The sequence below is a fragment of the Camelina sativa genome, chromosome 12 (assembly GCF_000633955.1).
Source record: "Camelina sativa cultivar DH55 chromosome 12, Cs, whole genome shotgun sequence".
Classification (NCBI taxonomy): Eukaryota; Viridiplantae; Streptophyta; class Magnoliopsida; order Brassicales; family Brassicaceae; genus Camelina; species Camelina sativa.
The window spans coordinates 30,302,234-30,314,685 of record NC_025696.1 but is presented as its reverse complement, the minus strand read 5'-3'; positions in this window follow the sequence as shown (position 1 = coordinate 30,314,685).

Sequence of the window (12,452 nt, the reverse complement as noted above, 5' to 3'; positions counted from 1 at the left end):
CTGAGTCCTTTCCCTATCCAGGTTCCCTTCCCGTGGCTCGCGTAAAACATCACAATGTCCTACCAACCACATATCCCCTCACTGGAATACCTCATGACCGCACAAGGATCATATACATGCCACAAGGCCAAACAAATGCCCTAAACAAGACCGTCACAAAGACCAAACACTTTGTCCTAAACAGGACCGTCACAAAGACCAAACAATCTGTCCTAAACAGGACCGTCAGAAAGACCACACAATCTGTCCTAAACAGGACCGTCACAAAGACCAAACAATCTGTCCTAAACAGGACCGTCACAAAGACCATTTGTCCCGAAGGACCGTCACAAAGACCATATGTCCCGAAGGACCGTCACAAAGACCATCTGTCCCGAAAGACCGTCACAAAGACCATTTGTCCTGAAGGACCGCCTAAACAAGCACTCTGGCTAAACAGCCCGCCAAAAAGGCCACACATCTGGTTAAACAGCCCGCCACAAAGACCACATATTTGGCTAAACAGTCCGCCACAAAGGCCACACATCTGGCTAAACAGCCCGCCACAAAGGCCACACAACTGGCTAGACAGCCTACCACAAAGGCCACACAAGCCTCTCCAAGGCTCTCCACCACTAAAATGGACAAATTCTAACTCAAATAAAACTTTCCATTTTTAGCACTTTCCACTTTTGGAAACTTCTATTTCAGGAAACTTTCCTCCAAAAACCTCACCTCACGGAAACTTTGTATCCCAAGCACCTCATCTTGTTACTGAGTCGCACAACCAACTATCCCAAGCGACCGAGTAAAACAAGAGAGATGGACTGGAATACTCCATTCCCGCTCCAGCCACGGATTACAGAGGGGACCAGGCTATACAAGTTCAAGTCGCGGCTTGCTTCTCATACCACTTCTTAAACCTTGCCTTCATCTTCGCCTCAGGCTCCCATGTCTGCTCTTCAACACCATCACAGTCCCAAAGGACTCTCATTAAAGGAATCTTTTTCCTCTGAAGTTCCTTGATCCTCCTCCCGAGAACCCTCACTGGTCTCGCCTCCAATGTCATGTTAGGCTGAAGATCCTCAGGAATCTTAGCCAACACCCTCTCACCCTCACAAGGACACTTCCGCAACATAGACAAATGGAAAACCTTATGGAACGCACGGATAACCTCAGGCAACTCCAGCCTATATGCTACTGGTCCCACCCGCTCAATCACTCTGAACGGACCCATAAACCACGGACTAAACTTAGTCTCTGTCAATGACCTGTTCGGACCCCGCAACATGGCCATCTTGAGGTACACTCTTTCTCCTACCTGAAACTCAAGATCTCTTCTCTTCCTATCAGCATAACTCCTCTGCCTATCCTGAGCCTCCTTCATGTTCAGCTTAAGAACCCGAATCTTCTCTGATGTCTCCTGAACGAAATCCGCTCCAAACATGCTCCTCTCCCCCACCTGAGTCCAGTATAACAGTGTACGGCATGGTCTCCCATACAAAGCCTCATAAGAAGCCATATTAATACTCGCCTGATAGTTGTTGTTGTAAGCAAACTCTACCAGGTTCAGGTGATCTGCCCAATGGCCACCCCAATCGAACACACACATCCTCAGCAAATCATCCAGCGTCTGGATCGTCCTCTCTGACTGTCCATCGGTCAGAGGATGATAAGCTGTACTCATATGCACCTTAGTGCCCATCTCTGCCTGAAATACCTTCCAGAACACCGAAGTTAACTTAGAATCCCTGTCAGACACAATGCTCACTGGTACTCCATGCAATCTGACTATCTCTCTCACATACTTCTTAGCTCCACTGCTCCGTCAGTCTTATTAATGGCTAGAAAATGTGCTGACTTAGTCAATCGGTCCACAATGACCCAAATAGCATCAAAAGTCCGAGACACTGGCAATCCTACCACAAAATCCATAGTGATCATATCCCACTTCCACTCAGAAATGGGTAGACTCTTCAGTAACCCGCCTGGAACCTGATGCTCAGCCTTCACTAGCTGTCACACATCGCACCTCGCGACCCAACTAGCTACATCCTTCTTCATCCCAACCCAGTGATAATACCTCTTGAGATCATGGTACATCTTAGTCGCTCCTGGATGAATAGAAAACCTGCTCGCATGAGCCTCTCTCAGGATCTCCTGTCTCAACTCCTCATCCTTGGGCAAACAAACCCAATCGTGCACCAAGATAGTACCATTATCTGAGACCTGATACTCTGAATCCACATCCTTTGAGGCATTCACCAGCCCCAAATCCTTCTCCTGAGCCAACCACACCCTACTCAGAAGATCTGCTCTATCAACCGCTTCCAAACCCAACGGTTTCTGTGCCACCGCACACAAGCTCAAAGCACTGATTTCTCCTACAAGAGACTCCATCTCCTGCTCCTGAGCCGAAGCTACCCTCTTCCGACTCAGAGTGTCTGCAACCGTGTTAGCCTTACCAGGGTGATAAGCTATCTCCAAATCATAATCTGCCACAATCTCCATCCATCGCCTCTGTCTCAAATACAGCTCAGGCTGAGTGAATATATACTTCAGGCTCTTATGATCTTAAAACACCTGTACCTTTGCACCATAAAGATAAGATCTCCAAATCTTCAGGGCAAAAACTACAGCAGCCATCTCCAAGTCATGAGTAGGATAGTTGCCTTCATGCTTCCGCAACTACCGCGAAGTGTAGGCAATCACCTTCCCATGCTGCATCAGCACACACCCCAAACCAACCCTAGATGCATCAGTATAAACCACATAGGATTCTCTCTGCTCAGACAAAGCCAACAATGGCGTAGTAGTCAACATCTCCTTAAGGCTTTCAAAACCCTCCTCACACTCCTGTGATCACAAAAACGCAACATCCTTCCCTGTCAACTTAGTCAACGGACGTGCCCTGCTCCTAAACCCCTGTACAAACCTCCTGTAGTAACCTGCCAAACCAAGGAAACTCCTGATCTCTGTGGCATTCTGCGGTCTAGGCCAATATCTGATAGCCTGAATCTTCTTTGGATCTACATAAACCCCCTCTGCAGAAACAATGTGACCTAGAAAACCCATCTCACGCTACCAAGAACTGCACTTGTTCAGCTTAGCAAACAACTTATGCTCCAGTAGCTTCTATAGAACTGCCTTCAAATGCACTGCATGCTCCTCAAGACTCTTAGAATATACTAGGATATTGTCGATTAAAATGATGACAGACACGTTCAGAAATTCCTGAAACACGTTGTTCATCAATCTCATAAACGCTGCTGGCGCGTTAGTCAATCCGAAAGGCATCACCACAAACTCATAATGCCCATACCTCGTCTTGAAAGCCATCTTCCTCACATCTGCCTCATCTATCAGTACCTGATGATAACCCGACGCCAGATCTACCTTGGAGAACTAAGTAGCACCTCTCAGCTGATCCAATAACTCATTAATCCTAGGAAGAGGGTACTTGTTCTTCACAATGACCCAGTTCAAACCCCAATAATCAATACATAACCGAAAACTCCCATCCTTCTTCTTCACAAACAACACCGGCGCTCCCCACGGTGATACACTAGGACAGATGAATCCCTTACTCAACAAATCCTCTAGCTGCTTCTTCAACTCTGCCATCTCTGCTGGAGCCATTATGTCAGGAGCCTTGGATAACGGCGTCGTCCCCGGTTCCAGTTCAATAGTAAAAGGATCCGACCGAGATGGTGGTAATCCCTGCAATGACTGAAACACATCATATAACTCCTCCACTACCGGAATACCGCTAATCGTAGACTTCCCCACTGACTCTAGCATAGATATAGTGATATATCATGGTTTTTGTGGTTTTTAACCATGATATAAGGAGTCTTTTAGTGTCTTTTCATTTGTTTCTAGATTGTTTTTGAGTCTTTACAGGTTTTTAGAATGGAAGGAGCAAAGTGGAGCAATTTGGATCAGTTTGGAGCAATAATCCGCAAGAAATCAACTTGGAATCAATCAGAGGAGATGGTGTCGATCGACACTGCCTTAGCATCGATCGACACCCAGTCCAAACCAACGAGAGAGCCAAATTTGGAAGTTCTACAAAGTTGCCCGAAGTTTTCCATATTTGCAAGACTAGTCCCTGACGTGTTTTAGGACATATAAATAGTGTTTTTAGGTTTTCCAAACCCTTCAGTTGTATTTTATCAAGTTTTATTTTTCCTGCAACCCTGTGAGATCTTGAGAGCTTTTGGGAGAGAGATCTGAACTGCTTTGAGAGAAGAATTCTTGAACTCCCTCTTTACTCTTTTAATTTCAATTGCTTATTATTCAGAAAGATGTTTTGTTCTTCATTGAATATGTCTGAGTAATTTGTTTGTTAGGTTCAGGGTTTTTCACAGGGATTTTATGAATTATTAGATCTATTTATTTAGGATTCATTATCTATCTAGATCTTCATCTTAGGTTGTTCTTCATATTAATCCTTGATTGGCCATCTCGAATTAATACTCTAGGAAAATAAATTGATATGAAAATATAATTGATTTTCCTGATAAAATCTTTTGATGAGCAAAATTATTTCTTGCAAAGAGATTTGATTTAATAATTTTGTGAACAATCTAAACCTGATTTTATTGCTGATTTTTAACCTAGAATTTTACAAAGAGATTTGGATTTTCTGGTTTTAAATTTAGATATTATTTGCAGTGAGAACTGATTTAATTTACAAAAGTGTTTAGAGTTCTAGATCTGTTCTTAATTGCTTGAATCCTAATTAATTGATTGATTTAATAATTCATAATTTCCTGAGAAATTCCCTAGGCCTAGCTTTTTGATTTTCTGAATTTACAACAGCCTTTATTTAATATTTTGCATTGTTTATTTTAATTCAGTTTAATCTGTTTAGCTTAATTATAAAACTCTATAATTTATTGTGTAGTCTTGAGTCCTTGTGGAATTCGACCCCTAAGTACTGCATTGACCTCTTTGAGAGAGTAGCTCTAGGGTAAATTTGAGCATATCATATAGTAACTAGATAAGCCTCACGACCCTTTTCGATCATATTCCCAGCCTGAACGGCTGAGATCACGAGACTCCCCGAAGTCGGTCTAATACCCTGAAAAACCAACTTCCCTCCTGGACGCTCAAACTCCACTCTACCTCGATGGCAATCCAAATGCACCATATGCCAATGCAACCAATCCATCCCGAGAATAACATCATACAACTCCATTGGACTGATAAGCAAATCCGCTGGCCATGACTCCCCTGCGATCTGAATATCAACTCCTCTAGCTCGTCCAATATCCCTAAGGAACTTGCCTCCCGCAACTCTGACAACTCCTGAACGCTCCCCGGAATCCCCTCTGATTCCCGCACTCTCTGCACACTCCGGAGTAATGAAGCTATGAGAAGCTCCAGAATCAAACATAACATGGGACTTAAACCCGCCCACCAACAAGGTCCCTACACAAACCTCATGTGTTGAGAACCTAACACTTTATCACAAGAAAACATAAAATCTGAACCTACTAAAATTCACAAAGCTTAAGTACCAAAAATTATTTTTGTGATTGCCCCGACACTTGTTCCACCAGTCTCTGCAGTCGTGTAAACCCATGGCGCCTGCTCAATCCGTGCCACCTGCCGACCTCCACGCTGCATCTGCTGCAACGCTGCCACTGCTGCCGGCTGCAACTTGGGACACAAGGGCCTGATGTGTCCCGGCTCCCTGCAATGATAGCATACACAAACCCCTGCCGTCGGAGCATTCCTCTTGGGACAGCTAGCAAACATGTGATCCTTGCTCCCACACTTGAAGCAACCCGCACCACTCGACGTCTGCGTAGCCTCCCACCTCCTCTTGGTTCCCTGCATAGGCTTGCCGCCCCTGCTAGAACCTCCATGATGCTGAGCCTTACTAGGTTGAACCGCTGGACTAACCGCCACTGACTGTGCCCGGATATCCTCCTCAATCTCTGTTGCAGTCTCAACCAGCTCTGCACGCGTAACATAGCTACGTCCTCTACAATGGACCATTAACTCATCACGAAGAGCACTCATAAACCTCCTGATCTGGGCCTCCTCAGGCTCCATAGCACGACCTCCATAACATAGAATTTGACTGAACTCCAAGTCCAGCTCCCGCAGTGACCGCACTGACCGCGTCCCTTGAGATAACTGGTCCAATTCCTCTCTAGGAAAATACTTGCGATTGAACTCCAAGACGAAGTCAGTCCAAGTCATCTCCCTCTGCACTCTCCTAGCAGCCACTGATCTCCACCACACCTCAGCATCACCACTCAAATGGTGGACCCCTATGTCCACCCAAAACTCCTCAGGACATCTCAGAGTATGGAAGTTACGTTCCACACTCGTCCTCCACGCATCCGCAACAGTAGGGTCTGTACCACCCAAAAACCTCTCAGTGAAGAGACCCTTCATCTCCTTGAGCATGGACAAATAACGTCCATGAGCTCCTGCATCCGCAGCCACTGGCTACCGCTCCTCCGCCACCACTGGTGGCACTACCTGAGCCTGAGCCGGTACCATTGGTGGCAACCGCTCCAACAACTGTGCTAGCATAGCCGCAAAATCAGCACCAGGAACTCCACCCGCTGGGACTCCCACACCCGGAACCCTAGCACCACTGGCCACGAGAGCATCAACACCGCCCCTTCCGGCCACACTCATAGAATCCTCCTGGGCACCCTGCGACTCGCCAACACCCTCAGCTTTCACACTCTGGTCCACAGTCTCACTAATCTCTGGGACTCTGCCCCTACCACGACCACGTTCGCATCCACGACCACGTCCGCGTCCACGACCACGACCAGCAACAGCACCATCTCTAGCCATCTACACTACTATGAACAGAAGACTAAGCAAATAATTTCTATTATAACACAGAAACATAAACTCACCATGGAATCACACAGTATGCTCGAAGAGGATGTTCTAGGACTCCATGCCACACACACAACTGACTAAATTACATAATCAATCAAAGCATGCAAATCCCAAACATCTACAACACAAAACCTAGTGAACCCAAACCTAGAACCGTAAGGGCTCTGATACCAAACTGAAACGACCCGACCCGTTTTTTTTAAATAATAATAATAAATAAATAACTACAACTAGTGGTCCCATACCCACTAGCCACCTAACCACAATCACAACCAACAGCGGAAATAACAATACCAATAAATATCCAATAATCCAATAACTAATAAAATAATAACCAGTATTAATTCCAATCATAAACTAATGATGCAAACATCATAAATCAGAGACCAGCAATCCTAAACAATATTCTAGGACTCAACTCGAGCACCCTAACAGAAGCCAGACAACCAAGCGAACCACTAGAACATCCTCCTCTTCATTGCCCTGATTCCACGATCACACTTTGCCTTTACCTGCACCACAAACACAAATTGCAATGCATGAGTATTTTATAAGCACTCAGTAAGACAATCCTCCCATCTACTGGGTTTCACACACAAGCAATAGAGACATCTCTAACCATCAATCAACAATCAACAATAACAAACCAGGACACCGCATCGACTGATACCAATCATGCATCGACCGACACCAGTTGGAGGTTGCGTCGACCGACGCAAGGTATGCATCGACCGATGCAAGGTTAACTTGCATCGACCGATGCTCCCATTGCATCAACCGACACATGCTCGACATAACACAAAAACCCTAGGTTTTACGCGCCGTCCTCGCATTTGCATCGACCGACGCAAGATATGCATCGACCGATGCAATGCCGAGCATCGTCTTCCCCCGAAGCTTCTCGCCGGATCTTCGTTCCTACAACCACAAAACTCGATCCAAGCCACAAGAAAGCTTCCTAACATCCCAAATAACCATCTAACAAGTCTATCAACACATAACAAGCAAATTAGAGAGATCTCTAGCTTAGATAAGCCATGGTCCAGCACTTACCTTTGCCAAGAAGATTCTAAACCTCAATCAAGCAAGAAAACACTTCTAGAAGCCTCCTACAACGTCCTAAGCCTCAGATCTCACCAGAAAAAGCCACCAATCCTCAGAAATCACCAAGAACGCCAAGAACACTCTTTCTCTCTGTTGTTTCCCTCAAAAGTGGCTAAACTCGCCGAATGAGACAAAACACTCGAGTTAAGGGTTTTCCCTAACCCAAAACGCAGCGTTTAACTTAAGTCAAAACGCAGAATGCTGAACCTGCATCGACCGATGCACTTACTGCATCGACCGATGCATTCCCCAAACTGGGATTTCGGTTCACGGATGTTACAAAAAATATATCTAAATACCTAAGTTTTAGACAAGAATTGTAGGTTCTTTAAATGGTTTTATCTACCAATCAAATGTGCAAATGGTATGATTAATTTACTTCCTAAAAAAATATGCTAATAGTTTTTGTCTACAAAAATCACTTTAGAATAAGAATTAGCTTTAAACAAAATTTAGTATTCTTTAACTCCTCACAAAAAATCTTAGTTTTGTTAGTTAATATATAATTTTTAATCTTTCAATTTGAAACTATAAGAAACAAAGAAGGTATTGCAATAAACGAGTGCCACAATTGGCGAAAATCTCAAACGTATCCATATGTTGGTAACTCTACTGTGAAACGAATAATCCCTTCTAATGTGTGTTATGATCATCTTAAGCCAGCTGAAGATGACAAGTTAGAGAAACTTATGGATTTCCTGAAGCTTGATTGTAAGTATTATCTTTATGATGATTACATTATGCTTTTTATTTCCTATTAGTACTCATTAGTCTTATGATATAAACATTTTTATAGGGAGGCACATTTGCAAACTGAAAATGTAGATGTTAGATTTTATTGGCAGATTATGACACCAAGATCGGACTGGCCTACTTTTAATTATGGATGGTTGAAAGACTATGTGAGTAAATACATATTGGTTTTGATTGGCAGTTTTTTTTGTTTTATTAAATACATATTGGTGATGTTATGGTCATTTAGAATGTTGGTTTGCTTGTAATGAAGTGTAACGCCCGTGGTCCGATAAAATAAAATATCTGAATTATGTAGAAATCCGAATGAAATCAGTTAATTTCACTTGATTTATTAAGTTGGTCAATTTATTAATTAAGCCAAAGGAAGGGTTTAATTAATTATTGTTTAGTGAAAATCTTGGTTTGGTTAAATCATATATATAAAAGTAAGGTCTCAATCGTTCCTTATTGGCTGATTTTCATTTAATATATATATATATTTTTTAAATTTTTATTATTCTTTATAAATCAGAATTACAAATCCATAATTACACTATTACTTGCTACTATTAAATGCCCATATAATTCATTTTGAAGTTAATCACCCACTTACCATCATTATGATTTTTCTAATTGATTGTGTCAACTTTCAATTGACAGTTACATATTGTGCAATTACTACATATTTCCTCTGTTTCATAAAGAGTGTTATTTTGACACAATGCACACAGATTAAGAAAATTATATAAATTTCTATTTTACCCTTTATAAATACACTAAACCAACTTCTCTTTCTAATTAATAAGCTGAAATAGTAGGGATAAAAATGAGATTTAATATTTAAAACTAAATTGAAAATATAAAATGACACTCTTTTTGTAATAAAAAAACTGTATCAAAATGACGGGAATATGAATTTACGTATGAATATATATAATAATTACAAATCCATAATTACAATATTACTGCCTACTATTAAATGCCCATATAATTCATTTTGAAGTTACCACCATTATGATTTTTCTAATTGACTGTGTCAACTTTCAAATGACAGTTACATATTGTGCAATTACTACAATAATGTATGAAATTACGTATGTATTTTTTTTAAAAACTCATAACCTACAGAAATCTTATTTGTTATAAATGGTTGCTTCTAGCTATCATAACCCATAGAAAATATACATTATGCAGTATACTCTAGCCTTTTTCTGGTGAAGATGATTTGTTTTTCTTTTCTTTTTTGTAAAGAGCTAATTTGTTACTTCACTTTTCATATTTCTCTATTATTTACAGATTCTCTAACTCCAAACTCTAAATTTCTAATTTTAGATATAGAATAATGCAAGAGGGTCTTATACTCCCTCCATATCATGTAAATAATGTTTTAGCGAATTTTTTTTTTTAAATTAATTATTTCTGTTTTATATTTACTTATATATGTATTTAATTTTTTTCTTTCTTGTATTTTTAATTTTGTATGTAATATATGTTATTGTTGGATATTAAATATATTAACATAAATAATATTATTATTTATAAGTTTAAGTATGAAATAATAATAAATATAGAATAATATGCCATGTGAGATGAATTTTATTGCAATTTTAGTCAAACAAAATAAATTATAAATGTAACTCCCATAATTCTAAATGTGATGTAATTGCCATCAATTCTTATTATATAAATAATCATTCTCTCATATTGGCCTTTTCTCATTCTTCGTTCTCACATTCTCTCATATCTTCACTATTCCTCAAAAAACAAATTGTATTTTTTTTGTTGTTGTATAGGTTACAAAACCAGATGAAATATCATTGTAATAATTTAACATTGTTATTTAAAAAAAAAATTCATCTCTATTATCTAATTTGAGTTATCATCATATAAGTAATCATTCTTTTCTCCTCTTCCACCATATGTGATGAATTATTAAGTTTTTAATAATCATTGCTTACAAATTTAAAATTTATATTTTAAAATTAAATTCTGAGTAGATCTCAAAATCTTACAAAAATTTATTTTTCAGAAAATTTATGACTTTACATACTAATATTAGACAATAACCTAAATAAAGTTAAAGTAAAACATCCAATTTTTTTAGTGTTATAATAGAAGTATATATATTATATAGAATCATAGTCTATACACAATTGAATACTTTAAGATAGGCCTGGGAATTTGAACCAAACCGAGATTTGGGTAAATCGGTTCGGTTTAAACTAATTGACAAATCGATCAGAATGATTTCAATTTTGACTCGGTTAACCAAAAATTTCGGTTCGGTTCACTAAAACTGAATGGTTAACCAAATAAATGAAAACCCTAATCTAATATATTATCTAGCCGTCATTGTTCTTTTCTCCTTCCTAGTTTTATCGATTCTTCTTCTTCCTTTTCATCAAACAAACAGTTCTCTTATTCTTATTCTTTTCTTCTCCTTCTATTTCGATTCATTACCATTAATTATCTTCTCATTCCTCTTCGATTCACCATCATCTTCTTTTAATCTTCTTCAATCCATCACCCTTATCTTCTCCTACTTTGATTCATCACCATAATCATTTTTTTTCTTTTTTCGATTCATCCTCTTTCATAATCATCATCATCTTCGCCTTCCAGATCAGTACCAGGAACTCTACCTTTCAAACGTCGGTGTGGATCCATGAGAAAAAAAGTTTTTTTTTTTAACAAGCTAATTGTAAATCGAGATAACCGAGTAACCGAACCGAAATAACCGAAACCGTTTTAGTCGGTTCGATTCGGAACAGTTTTCAATTTCAAAAATAACCAAAAATCAAGTAACCGAAACCGAACTCCCTGAAGAAACTGAAGTCGCAGGCCTACTTTAAGATATAATAACCTAATAAAATAGTTGCTGTTTTTATTATTTTATTTTTATGGAAAATGTATTAGTCTAATAATATATTGTTAGACTCACTTAGTTATACAGTAAAACCTCTATAAATTAATACTCTATAAATTAATAAACACTATAAATTAATAAATTTTGCTGGTCCCAAGTCGGGCCAGTGTAAAAATTAACAAAATTCGATAAGATAATAAGATAATAATTTTTTTGAAATCTCCATGTAAAATATGGTCCCAATAATATCATAAATTAATAATCATGTAAATTTACATATATATATATATACATATATATAGTGATATAATAATGTATGTTTCTCCTAAAGCTCATTTCTATAGAACAATTGTAATGTTGTATTTTCAACCTATAACTATATCTCTAAAATATTCTATAGCATGTCATAAAAATAGTTAAATTTTTAAAGTTTTCAAATTTTATTTATACATCATTTACAATTTGATAATTTGACAGACTATTAAAATAGAAAAATTGATACTATTCATAAATTTGAATTTATGTATATCATGTGTATATATAAGTCAATTTGTCTATAGTATTTGTAATTAATTGTCAATAATGTTTTCTAAATATTACAAGTTCAATTTCTAAACCATAAAATTTACAACATTCGAAAATTTAATCTTATTTTGCTAAAATTGTCTCAATTCATAATTTTAAAAAATTTAAACAATTAAAAATATATCTATAAATTAATAATTATTATCTTATAGTGTAAATTAATAATTATTAATTTAGAGATAAATTAATATCACTATAAATTAATAAAATGTCTTGGTCCCAACATTATTAATTTATAGAGGTTTTACTGTATATGCATGAGACATTGCAGACCTAATATTTATTATTTTGATTTTCTCTTAAT